Consider the following 12,656-nt stretch of genomic DNA (forward strand, 5'->3'; position numbering starts at 1 on the left):
GCCAGTACTTGCATTCCCTTTCCTTTTGCTGTGCTGAGCACAGAAATGGGAAGTTCAGCTTCTGGTTTTAAAAGCAAACATCTAAATTTTGAAGAGTCACGTGTCTACATTATGCAACTACATAGTCCCTAACAAAATGAGCTGATTTTCCATCTAGAGTTGTCTAAAAATAGATTTGAGAGGGCCGTTTTCCCAAGAGGGTAAGAGTTCTGCACATAACTCAGTGTCCACTTTGAAAATCTCTTCTGCATTCCTACAGAGAGCAATAAGATTATCTAAACAGAAAGGTCTTCTGTATCTAATTCTCTTTTAGGTCCTCTTCTGTATTTCCCCTTCTACATTTCTATCAGTCTGAATACTAAATGCAGATGAATGGTTTGCTTAGATTTGTTCCTTAACATATCTCTGCCACAAAATACATTTATTTTTAGATACATACAAGTCTATATTCACACACAAACGCATATACTTTGTATATATGAACAAATACATTGAGGTACAAAAGAGCACACGTTAATGTATAAACACACTCGTGCAAAGATACAACCATTGCAAGTGGAATTGTATTTAGTTCAACACTGTTAGTATTTAAATTAAAAATGATGGAACTGTAGCAGCCTGTTGAGACTTGATCTTGCAAACCCATTTTTCAGCCATGATTATTACACTCCTTAAACATCACAATTTAGACAGAAAGTAAATATGATAAGGAAGGACCAGTTCTGGAACAGGTAGATGAGAGGATTTAAAAAAAGGGGGGGGGGGGGAGAAATAGAAACAGTAGCTTGCAACTGTGTGCAATCAGTGAGGAGAGAAATGCTCCCTGCACATTGGGTGCTTGAGCTGGGTATTGTAAGCACCCTCTAGACGATTTTATCCATCACTTTAGTTTAAGCCTCTGTCCTTAACAAGTCCTTACATGTGCACCATAAAGGTAAGTCCCACAGCACCTTATTAACTTGTTTATTCTTTCCAGCCCTCTGCATTCAAGCTAAATCACAGTATGCAATTAAATCCTATGAAAACAAATGAAACTTATTCTGTTTTCATGTGCTCAAGGATCAGTTCAAAATCTGTTCCCTTCAAAAAGACCGAGTTAGGATCAGTTTGATTTCTGAAATATTTTTACTCTGCTATGAAGAGAAGCTGCTGCTGAGGTTATGCTTAAAATCATCAAGATGCTGCAAAAAAGATCTGTGACTCAAACAGTGAATTTTGATGATTTGGACAACTCCATCACCTTTCCTAGAGAAACAAAAGAATTAATTATTTATGGAGGTAGGAGTGACAGGATGGTCTTGACATGCCATAAAGTTCAAGTGGTAGCACATTAATATCTTTTCCATTGAAAAGCCTTGTCTCTAAAATTCAGCTTTTAAGTGGTTTAATTATTAGAAACTTCTGGCAAATAAAGAGCAGCACTTCTCAGCTATGCTAATGACATCCATTTGTATGTGAGAAGGAAAGAGACAGTTGCCATGTAAACAAAAGAAAAACAAGAACAAAATCTCACTCATTCTGTTGAGCTCATCACCAGCTAAGCTTAATTTTGATTATCTCTCCCTTCATCAGCAGGATGCCCTCTGACAGAACTGACCAAAAAAGGAGATTTGGGGGTTTCCAGTTATCAGAGGAATTGACCAAATGTTAAAATACCAATGTAGAGAAGAAACTCAAATTATTGGAAACTGTTGATTTTAGTATGGCTTTGCTTTCTAAATGTGCAATAGGTCCACTGTGGCTGTCATGGGAATGGCTCTACATGATTTATTTCATTACTTTCTTCATGGAGTCAGTTCATACAAGCCTATTTCCAGTGCTAATGTGTTCCCCCAAAAATGCAGACTGAAGGCACAACTGGGTCTATCCCAGGGCAGGAAAAACTTATCCAAGCCCAAGAAACCATGATGGTTTGTCCTCCTCTTAGTAGCATATTCCAGAAGAACAAAAGCATTCAACCTGTCCTTTTTATTGCTGGGGCTGAATTCAGTTACAGAAATATCCCAGTCCTACAGGTGATAGTAAGTGCTGTTGCTCAGGAGTGGATGCAGCAGCTTATTTGCCTGAAGCATACTATAAAATTTGTGTCTTCACATTCTTCTATCAAGCACAGCACATCGTGCATGTATAAGGTTCCCTTTAAACCATACCAGGCATACTTTATGGGTAATAAAATGCCGTCTAGAAATACATTAGAAAGTTCCTTAGTCCTCCCTGAGAAATGGGAAAAGATTTTTGCATGCCATGTGAAGGCAGGATTACTTAAGAAGGAGTACTTAAAAACAAACTAAAATTTAAATTATGCCATAATAAGTTGCTTAGAGTAAGTTCAAGCTAGTTCCCACTCAAAATAAGTGGGATGGATTTAAGAAAACACAAGTCTGTCAGTAAATATTTATGGAAATATAGAAAAAGGAACAGAAACTTGGTCATAAATTTGCCAAGATGAATAGAAGGTGTCATTAATGTTTGCTCTCGCTGTATGAGCCACAGGTTCTTCCTCTTGGGGGAATCACAGTGGAAAACTGTAAACAAATTTTTCTGCACAGCATCATAAAATAAACTCCCAGTTCTGTATTCAGTGCTGGGGACATTGCCAGGCAACAGGAAATTATTGCTATATCTTGATAGAATGCCCTGACTTTATTATTTTTGGGTCATCTGTTGGTAACACAAGGCAAAGTTTTGCCTTGGTTTTATTCCAGTGAGCCCATAATTGAGGTTAAACAGATGTCCAGAAATTTCAGCAGTTAAAAACAATGAAGTCTCTTTAGCTCACTGAACTCTATTGAGTGACAAAACTCAGTATGCAGCTTAGCAGGAATTAGGAGTTTGGCTGTGCACACTCAGCATTACCCTTCAGGCTGCCCCATTTGGAACTTCAAGAAGATCTGTGGGGGCAAATTCCCTGCTGCATTTTCCCACCACACCTGCAGGAACATGCTGGGCATGTGCACCAGCTGTGGCACAACCTCTAGACAGAGACCCACCCTTGATGACAAGAAGCACTATCATAACCCACAGTGAATTATTCAAGTGCTTAATAATCCTCACTGTTCAAACAAACCTTCTTTTCCTTCTTTCTTGAAGTTACAGCTCTCAGTCCTGGAAACTTTAAGTACCTTTTTTTTTTTTGCTTAAAGTATTTTGAGAACAAATGCTTATTGGTTTCCTAAGTTTTAATTGGAAAGAGGATGATTTTGAAAGGTTTAAGTCTTTCCAATGAGCAGACAAGGCAAAGCTCTACCAGAAGCTATAAATTCAGTGCAGGGTTAATGGAGGGATTTGTGTACTGTTTAACTGCAGAGGTATATTACATGATTGTAATTAATAGTCCTCTCTAATTTCATGATTTTTAAATCCCAAACAGAAAGTTTCTATGTCAGTAGTAATGACAAATTCCTTCCTTTTCAAATACTTCCATCAAACTATAAAGGCACACACCATCTCTGAACACAAATCTAGGAATGCTTATGCACCATAATGGCACTTTTAAGTATTAAACAGTATTCTTAGTGGTATTTTATTTTGTTCACCACTGGTTAAAACATGTTTCCAGCCAGATTTTTCAGTTTTAGGTAGCCAGTGGTAATCTGTTAAACTATTGTTAATTTATTGTTAACCACAGCAATCCATACCCACCAGCTGCACCCTACTGATATATGGAGATGCAATTAGGCTAAGCCCAGTTTTAATCACTGTGCACAGAAGCAACTGCTGTCCTGTGTTGGTACACACTTGGGTGAGGACTGTTCTTAGTGGCTGAAGGCACCGTGGTGAGAAAAGCTCATAATGGGAAGAAAAGCAACCATGTCACCCTCTGTGCACTGGGACCCGCTGCTAAAAATGAGTATTAGTAACTGCTGATGTAGTATCTGAAATACTCAATGAATGTGCTGGTCCCTGCACATCTCCTGACATCCTTTGCCTGCAAGGGTTTTTTGTAGGTACTTGGCTGTGCCTTAAAACACCATGAAAAGTCATGAGGACTTTCCTCTGAGCCAAGTCATGACTAAAGAAAATAAGTCACCTCTTAGCATGAGAGGGAGAAAAACCCTCCAGCTCATTCCCTGAAAAGCTGTGGTGCAGTGAAGACAGGAAGAAACCTCCTTTGACTGAGGAAGGTCAGGAGGGGGAATCAGGGAAAGCAAAGAAGAGATAGGAGGGATGACAAGAGGAATTGCAGGATCACAGAATGGTTTGGGTTGGGACCTTAAAGATCTTACAGTCCCAACTCCCCTGCCATGGAAGGGAGGAATGAAGAGAGGGAGGGAGGTAACAAATCTGCTGTTGTTAGAAATAGCATTGACAATTCTATATAGACTGCAATAACTCCAAAAGACCCAATTAAGGCAATGGAAATGCAGAAACAGTAATGCAGAGATGAATCATCTGACCTAAAATAGAGGGAATGATGAAACACAGAAGGGAAGAAAGTGTGTCATTTTAGCTTTTACAGCAAAATAATTCCAGGCATAATCTTCCAAAAAATGTTTGGCCAACAGAAACCGTAAGACAGTGTTGGTTACTCCAGGTGCAGTGGAGAATTTATCTCTTACAAGCTAAAATTGACAGGTCTGCCCTTCTTCAGGTCTCAGACACAAAATCTAGGGAACACCCAAAGTACCACACATGCCAGCCCATCTCCAAGAGTGACACTGCCAGTTAAGGATATAAAATAAATTAAAAATCAACTTATCAGATTCTTAAAATGGCATGGCATATTTGTCGTGAATTACAGAATCACCTATCACTTTATCTCTTCCAGGTCAGGGTTGTCCTAATAAATAAAATGAGAACAGACCAGCTCTCAGTGCACTACAGGTCTGCAGCAGTTGGGAAGCAATGGGGACTAATTTTCCAATGCAGAGAGCCTTCATATATTCACAGAACTTTTATAGCTCTAATTTAAATTAAAAATGTCCAGCTTAAGGCATGGAACCCCCACGTCCAGGCACTGGAGCATCCGCCAGAGAGGAGAGAGGAGAATTCCTGTTCCACACCACAGGTTTCTGCAGATTCCTGGGAACAAATATGCCCCTTCAGTAAGTCCAAAGTTCATTGACAAGACTGAAGGGGTCAGAACCCTCAGCTACTGTATTAATAGTCTGGAAAATGCTGATCTTTCCTGTGAGTGTCTCAGATTCCAGCAGCAATTCCTTGATACGCCATCCTGGCATATGGCACCTTCTGCATTTTCCCACTTCAACTCTCTCCATCATCCACATACAAAGGGAAATTTGTATTTTCACCAGATTCTCTCAAACTTCCTTTTTAAATTTAAAGATAACTTTAATCCTAATTTGTGCTACTTTGAAAACAGGAGACCTTAAGAGGAGAAAGAACAGCCACATACACTGAAATGAAACAGCTGGGTCTTTCTGTGCCATTTTGAGACTGTCAGTATTTTCTGTGCTTTAATTAGCCATTTGTGTGTGTGTGTGTGTGTGTGTGTGTGTGTGTGTGTGTGTGTGTGTGTGTGTGTGTATCTCGTCTTCGTGAACGAAGATTTGGGAAGGGCTGTCCCCACGTGGGTGTGCCCTTCCAGCCTTTGCAGTGGATTTTTGGTGAGGCTCAGTGTGCGCAGAACTGGCCCCACCGTTTAAGTCCTGAGGTTTATCTGCCATGGCTGAGCGAGCTTGGATGGTGCCAGTGAAGTCCTCAGGACTGGAACCTACAGCACCCGGCATTTCCCAGGAGGTCTCCCATCCAAGTACTAATCCAGGGCTGACCCTGCTTAGCTCCCGAGATCTGGCGGGATCAGATGTCAGGGAGGCATTTAACCGCCTAATTAGCCATTAATTGGACAGATAAATACCATGATTTTTTAATTCAGCATCAAAATATACCTGCACAACCTCAAAGGCAATTTCAACCCAACACCCAATGTCAGCTTCAGATCTCTCTAATCCTGAGCCATCAGCCATCACAGTTAGTGCGATGTCTTCTCCTATGTGCAGCTACAGAAAATAATGCTTCACACACATAAACCTCACAAAGGACAAAAATAAAAATGCTTAAAGTTAGATTTGTCTGTGTCTTTATTCTTTTTCAATTATTCTGATTAACTTCATAATTTGCACAGAAAAACATCAGCTCTCAGTGTCTTGTGGCAACACATCACATGGAGTATAATCCTGAGGCTTCGCTGCAGTCTGCCCAAAAATCTGCATTAGTTGTGAGATGGAAGCCCACAGCTGCAGCAAAACTGATGGTAGGTACAGTGAAGTGAGGCAGGTGCAGCACTTGGAGCCCCAGCTCAGACTGAAGAACTGCAGAGCACTGCCTGAGGTCCTCTTTTTTGTCATTTCCATCTCACAACCCTGTCTCTTTCCAACTCTGGTTCCAAGCGAGAACTCCTGGTGAGAGACCAGCTGCTTATGTCCAACTTCGACTAAAACTCCAGGAAGTTCTATCCATTAAATCTTTTTTGTTTGTTTGTTTTTTTTTTTAAGTAATGGTCTTTTTCCCCCAAGAAGGTCCATAACAATACCAAGGGAGATGCTGCAAGAATTCATCAGACCATGAGGACTCTGGCAGACTAAACAGTGCAGCTCATGTGTGTGATTTTACCATCAGGGCTGTTTTCAAGCAGAAACACTTGTCCTGTGGCTCTTCAGGACATATTCTGGTTGCACTTGTCACAGATGATTGACCTCTGTGACCATAACTAAGAGAATTACATTGGAAAGAGTAAAGTTTGTGTAACTAAGAGAGGGGAAGCCAACTGTGTAATGGCATGGCCAAATTTTGCCTCTTCACATTCAGGCTTCAAAATTACACTTAGTGCTGTGTAAACACAGGTGCCTACCAAACCCCACATTGCAGCCACTCAGGCTCCCAGCAGGATGCTGGGGCTGGAGAGGCAATTGGCCTCTCCCATATCCACATATCATTGGCTCCTATATAATGAACTGCCACAGGGAAGTGGGGGGAAGAGCGTTAATTTGACAGAAAAGCAGGTCAGGCACAAAGGCCTCTTCCAGTGCACTGTTTCTGTCCTTCAGAACTGTAAAGCAATATTTCCTAAATAAATCCCCGTTTTGTTTCGGGTCTGAACTCATTATGCAAAGAATGTCATTTCACAGTACAGAGTTGACAATAAATTCAGTCAGTAGACTGAACATAAAGACATCACTAATTCAGTATCTTGGTTATTTTTGCTTTGCCACTTAAACTTTCCACTCAGTAAAGAATAAATCAGTGCAGATGTGACATCAGTAAGACTGCACAGGCCATAGAAACACAAGCCCTCAGTCATCATAGGGCAGAACTTTTGTGCTCATTGCCTGATAGCACATTTTGGCCAGGTCTTTATAGTGCACAGAAAGGCACAAGAATAAGTTTAAAATTGTTATAAATTGCAACCTCTCTTTGACATACACATTTACTGGTCTAAGAACCAGCATGTTGACATCATCTACCAAATGACTTAGTGACACAACAGCACTCTTGGGCATAGTACACACACAAACCAAAAAAATACCATCTAAACCCTGGCACTGTTTGATGAAATAAAGAAATGCAGACACAATTTTTTAGCATGTCAATAGCTTTTCCTTCTAATTTTTGCACTTTTTACTTGGTGCAAACTTACCACAAATCACCTCTAACATTTGGATACATCTGCTGAAAAGAAAAATAATCTACTCAGCATACATATTTTTCCAGCATCTTAGCAATGCACAAACACAAATGGTCTTGTTGCAACTCTAGAAATTGCTGACCATCTCTGTGCAGTCTCCAACCCTCACACTGATACTGCAGAATTAAAGCACCAAGCTCACTTTTCAAATATACCATAGCACTAATAGCTCCTTAGTGCTCTCTCTGGTTCACTTATATAAAATTCTTGAGAACTGAGGCTACAGCCCTGCTTTCTGCTGAGAAACTTGATCCTTAAAGCCACGTTTACAGGAAAACAGGACAATAAACAGAATTATTGTACTAATGCAAAATTTTGCAGTATCATTACATTTACTCTTTCTGAAAATCAACTTTGTTAAGCATGAACAAAACCATGAACCTCCCTTGTTTTTTCCATAACAAGAACCAGACACTTCATTTTAATTTGCTATTCCTTGTCTGGAGAGAATTATAGAAAACATTTGACATATCATCCATCTCTCTCTTTGCTTTTCCTAAATGTCTTCAAATACAGTTTGTCTTAAATAAAGAGCTGGGTTGCACATACTTGTAACTAGGAAACCAAAGCTACTTTTTAATATTCTTACACACTTCCACTGTAATCAGAATGCTCGGGATTTTAATTTTAGAAGGTACAGACACCAAACCCCAGCTGAAGTTATGCAGAGCTGTGAAAACTGCTAACATGAAATTTAACCCTATCTGCTGCACTGTGACAGATTTTCTATTTCAGTTGTTCCTGCAGCTTTTTATCAAGGTGTTTTTTGGAAATACTCATGAATTTGCAACCCCTTACTAGCTGCAAATGCAGATACATTAGGTTTTTAAACAACAAACACAGTAACCATGACCATCTGAACCCCTTGGAGAACATTTGCCTTATTACCTGTGGTACATCCCTCAGAGCCATTGTCTGACCTGTGGAATAATCACCTTTTTAAGTAGTTATGTGTTTCCTAATACTTAACTCTTTGCTGGGTTAATATTAATATCAAGCTTGTCTCTGTCTTGCAGCACTTATCTGAAACTGTCCAAGCCATTGCATGTGGATTCCCTGTGGAAAATATTAACCAGATTGTGCTATATTTGCAGAAGAATGAGGGTGACAGCTTAAAAAGCTCAACACTTGGCACTCAGAAACTGCAATGCCAGGAATGAACAGTTTTACATTAGACTGTATCAGAGTTATTTTGCTAGTAAGAAATTTAAATCTTCAGAAAGTGTCTTACCTGTCTACCTTGCACCACATCAAGTAATGGAAATACTGTTATTTTTCTCATATTTTCTTCGTGTATCTCACTGCCTGGTTGTCTCTCTGAATACTCTGTCCATACTTTTGTGACAAGTGACATGTTTTAACTAGAAAAAGTAAAATGCCTTTTTACCTGCTAGAATTTTTTATGGGATGCATCATATGAACATATTAGAAATAGAAAAAAAAGAAATCCAGGTACCTTTTTTCCATGCACAGCTGTCAGCAATGAGAAACTGGTAGAAAATTCTGTGTTTGCATTTTGGCAAGTCATTGGGTTTTGGCAGAATATTTGTAATCAGTAAAGTTAGAGCTCTGGAATTCCCAGAAACATCTGCTGCACTCAACAGTGGCTGAAAGGAATGGGTTCATTGAAGTGTTTTTTGTGATCCCAAGTAACAGTTCTCCATGTCCCAGAAGTTCTGGAATAGAAGCCAATATCTGAAGGAGTGGGGTAACAGCTTTAGCATTTGCTCCACTGATAAGATTTTCAGAGCTGAGTCAGGAGGCAGTTTCTTAGAGATTAATTATCTCTCTCTGCAATTTCTCCTTGGCAATAATAGTTCCAGAGGTTCTGGTGGGAAATAAGGAAGGCAAACCCCTGCCTCTGTGGTGGTGCATTCCTGTTTTTACAGCAGCTACAGGAGAACCTTGGAGTGGGAAAAGTCACGTTGCCTAAGAGGAGGGGGTCCTGCAGCAGCATTTACTCCAAAAGCTACCAAAGTACAGAACAGACATCTCTCTATGAACATAAAACTTGAAGAAAATGTACCAAGATCATAATTTTAACATCTCTGTCTAGTCAAGGTTCCGCCACCAAAATGAAGCAGCTTCCGAGGTGTGTTCTTTTTCCTTTAGTCTCTCTCCTCTCCCAAAACCAAGATCTTCTCTGCAAAACTCCCTCTCAGCTGCTAATATAGGACTGCCTAAGGGTATCTGAGATACTTCTAAGGCTCTCTAAAAGATAATAGCCTGATGTCATTGGATTTAAATTAATCATACAAGGCCCAAACCTTCATTGAAAAAAAAATTATGGTCTCTACATCAAAAAAGGTCTGAAACTACAGAGCTAGAAACAGACAGACTAGTTCCAGGGTATGACTTTATTCCTACTATTTTTATATTGAAAGTGAAACAAATGTCAGCATGAAAAAGGATGAACTATTCAGAGTACAAAACTGTGTCCTTTGGTGCAATATTTACACTACAAAAAGTAGTAATTCTCATACTTACACATATAACCAATGCAAGTGTTTTAGTTTTTACATGCAAATCTTCTCACAAAGTCCATGTGCAATCATCCATTCTTTAGTAATTTGCTTTACATTCTACTCTTTGCAGGAACTCAGTTTCTAACAAAATTCCAGTGATTAAGTTTGTTGGCAAGTATGATCAAAAGTTAATCTGAGCAGTTATTGGATACTGTGAATGGAAAACAAACCTTATACTTAACAAACATGCATCTGGTAATAACAGGTGCAGCCACACACACACAGATGAAAAATACATCAAACTAAGCCCTCCATCAAAGCATCTAAAATTAGAAATGTTGGGGAAAATGTTCATAAACAAGCTATTCTTGAAGAACAAGAATGTATTCAAATAATTGTAAGTCGTACATTTGACAAAACTAACCTACTTAGAGACAACTTAAACCCCAAATAATTCTACTGAATGAATTATTTGCTTGGATTTTATTAGAATTAAGAAAAATAACATTTACAGGGAATTAAGGCATCCATAAAATTTAACAAGTCAATCAGGCTCGATCATGAAACGCAGTCAGATTGAGTCTTACGTCCTTATGAATCACAAAATCTTGGGGAATTACATTCAAATTTTTTTCAAATCATCTGTTTAAGGTGAGAACTACAAGGAATCACTGAATAGTTTGGGTTGCAAGGGACCTTAAGGGCCATCTAGTCCCAATCCCACCCTGCATGGGTAGGGACACCTCTCACCAGACCACTTTACTTCCAGCCTTATCCAACCTGGCCTTGGACACTGCCAGGATTGGGGCATCCACAACCTCCCTGGGAAACCTGTTCCAGTATCTCATCAACCTCATAGTAAAGAATTTCTTCATAAAATCTAGCCTACATTTCCCCTCAGTTTGTACCCATTCCCCCTTGTCCTGTCACTACAGTTCCTGATGAACAGTTCCTCTCTGGCTTCCCTGTAGCCCCCTTCAGAAATTGGGGGGTGCTGTGATGTCTCCACCCAAGCTTCTCTTCTCCAGGCAGAACAGTCCCAACTTCTCAGCCTGTCTTCAAAGGGGAGGTGCTCCAGTTCTCTTTATCAATTTCGTGGCCCTTCTCTGGACTTGATCCAGCAGGGTTACATAAGCCACTACATGGGCTCTGTTCTAATGGCTTCACTTTCACCAGGGAACCTCACAAATAAAAAATACTGAAAAATTCCTGCAAGACACACTTACACACACGTGTGTGTACACCTTAGAGAACACCATTTTTCAGCAGGGTAATTCCAGAAGGGGGATCCTCCATCTGTGCCCCTGGCCCTTTTGGAGAAGCATGGATGAGAAATTTTATAAAACTAGTTTGTTTCTGCCTGGCTGAGAAATAACTGGGCACACATGAAGGGGGAAAATAAAAGTTAACAGGGCCTTGCTAGATTTCTGAGTTCAGGTTAGTTTCCCAAATCCTTCCCTGGCAGCACAGCCAGAGTCACTGCACAAACTGGTTTGTGGGAACAGATGCAACTGCTTTCCCATTTGTTTGTTCCCATCACCACAGCAGGTCCTTGTGCCAGAGCAGTTGTCTCCACACCCATTGTCTGGCAAACCAGAGCAGGGAATTATTCCAGATGACACCAAGCAGCCTGCTCAGTTTTCCTTCTGGCTCATCACACAGCCACGCTCACGTCAAGGCACAAGACCATGAGTGAAAAAACCCACTCCTTTCACAGGAAGCTTCCCAAAGTTTCCAAACCACCAAAAGAGACTGCAATGATCAAAAAAAAATATAGCTGGAGAGGGGAAAGAGTAGCTGGACCCAGTGAGGTACATCACCCTTTTTCTTAGTCGGTGTTTAGACCATTTGCAACAAATCCTTGGCAAAAAAGGTTTTAACACAACCCTAAACACATTCTAGGAATTCTAGCAGCTGTTTGGGAGTATTTGTTACTTAGGTGGGATATCTAAAAGCACATTGAAAACATGTATGGGATTAGATGTTAATCTCTAGAGCTGTCCTTAATTAAAAGATAACATACCAGATTAGCTTTCAACAAAACCAAGAGAAATCTTGTAATTCTATTTTAATAGTTGTATTTTGACACATAAAACCCTATTCAGGTATTTAATTCAAAGTGGGTAATTACAATGAGAAGCCAGCCTGAAGCAATGATAATGGCCATTGTAACTTCTCAAATTGCATGGAGATGAGTGAGCACAGCAGTTACAAAGGGTCCGAGCCAAACCCCACCAGGACTTGGGCATGTGCCTCCCTCATGATAATGGAGGGGAGGGTGGTGGTCTGGCTTGTGAGGAGGACAGTGGGTGGCTTTTGAGTGGGACAGTGGGTGGCTTGTGAGGGAATGGGGGGCTGCTTGTGAGGGGGATGTTGGGGACAGGGGATGGCTTGTGAGAGGCAAACTGGGTGGTTTGTGAGGGATGACAGGTGACTTGTGAGGAGGACAGTGGCTGGTTTGCAAGGGGGACAAGTGGGTGTCTTGTGATGGGGACAGGGGACTGGCTTGTGAAAGGCTGGTGGGCTGGTTTGCAAGCGGGACGGTG

The sequence above is a fragment of the Pithys albifrons genome, chromosome 1 (assembly GCF_047495875.1).
Source record: "Pithys albifrons albifrons isolate INPA30051 chromosome 1, PitAlb_v1, whole genome shotgun sequence".
In the NCBI taxonomy this organism is placed as follows: Eukaryota; Metazoa; Chordata; class Aves; order Passeriformes; family Thamnophilidae; genus Pithys; species Pithys albifrons.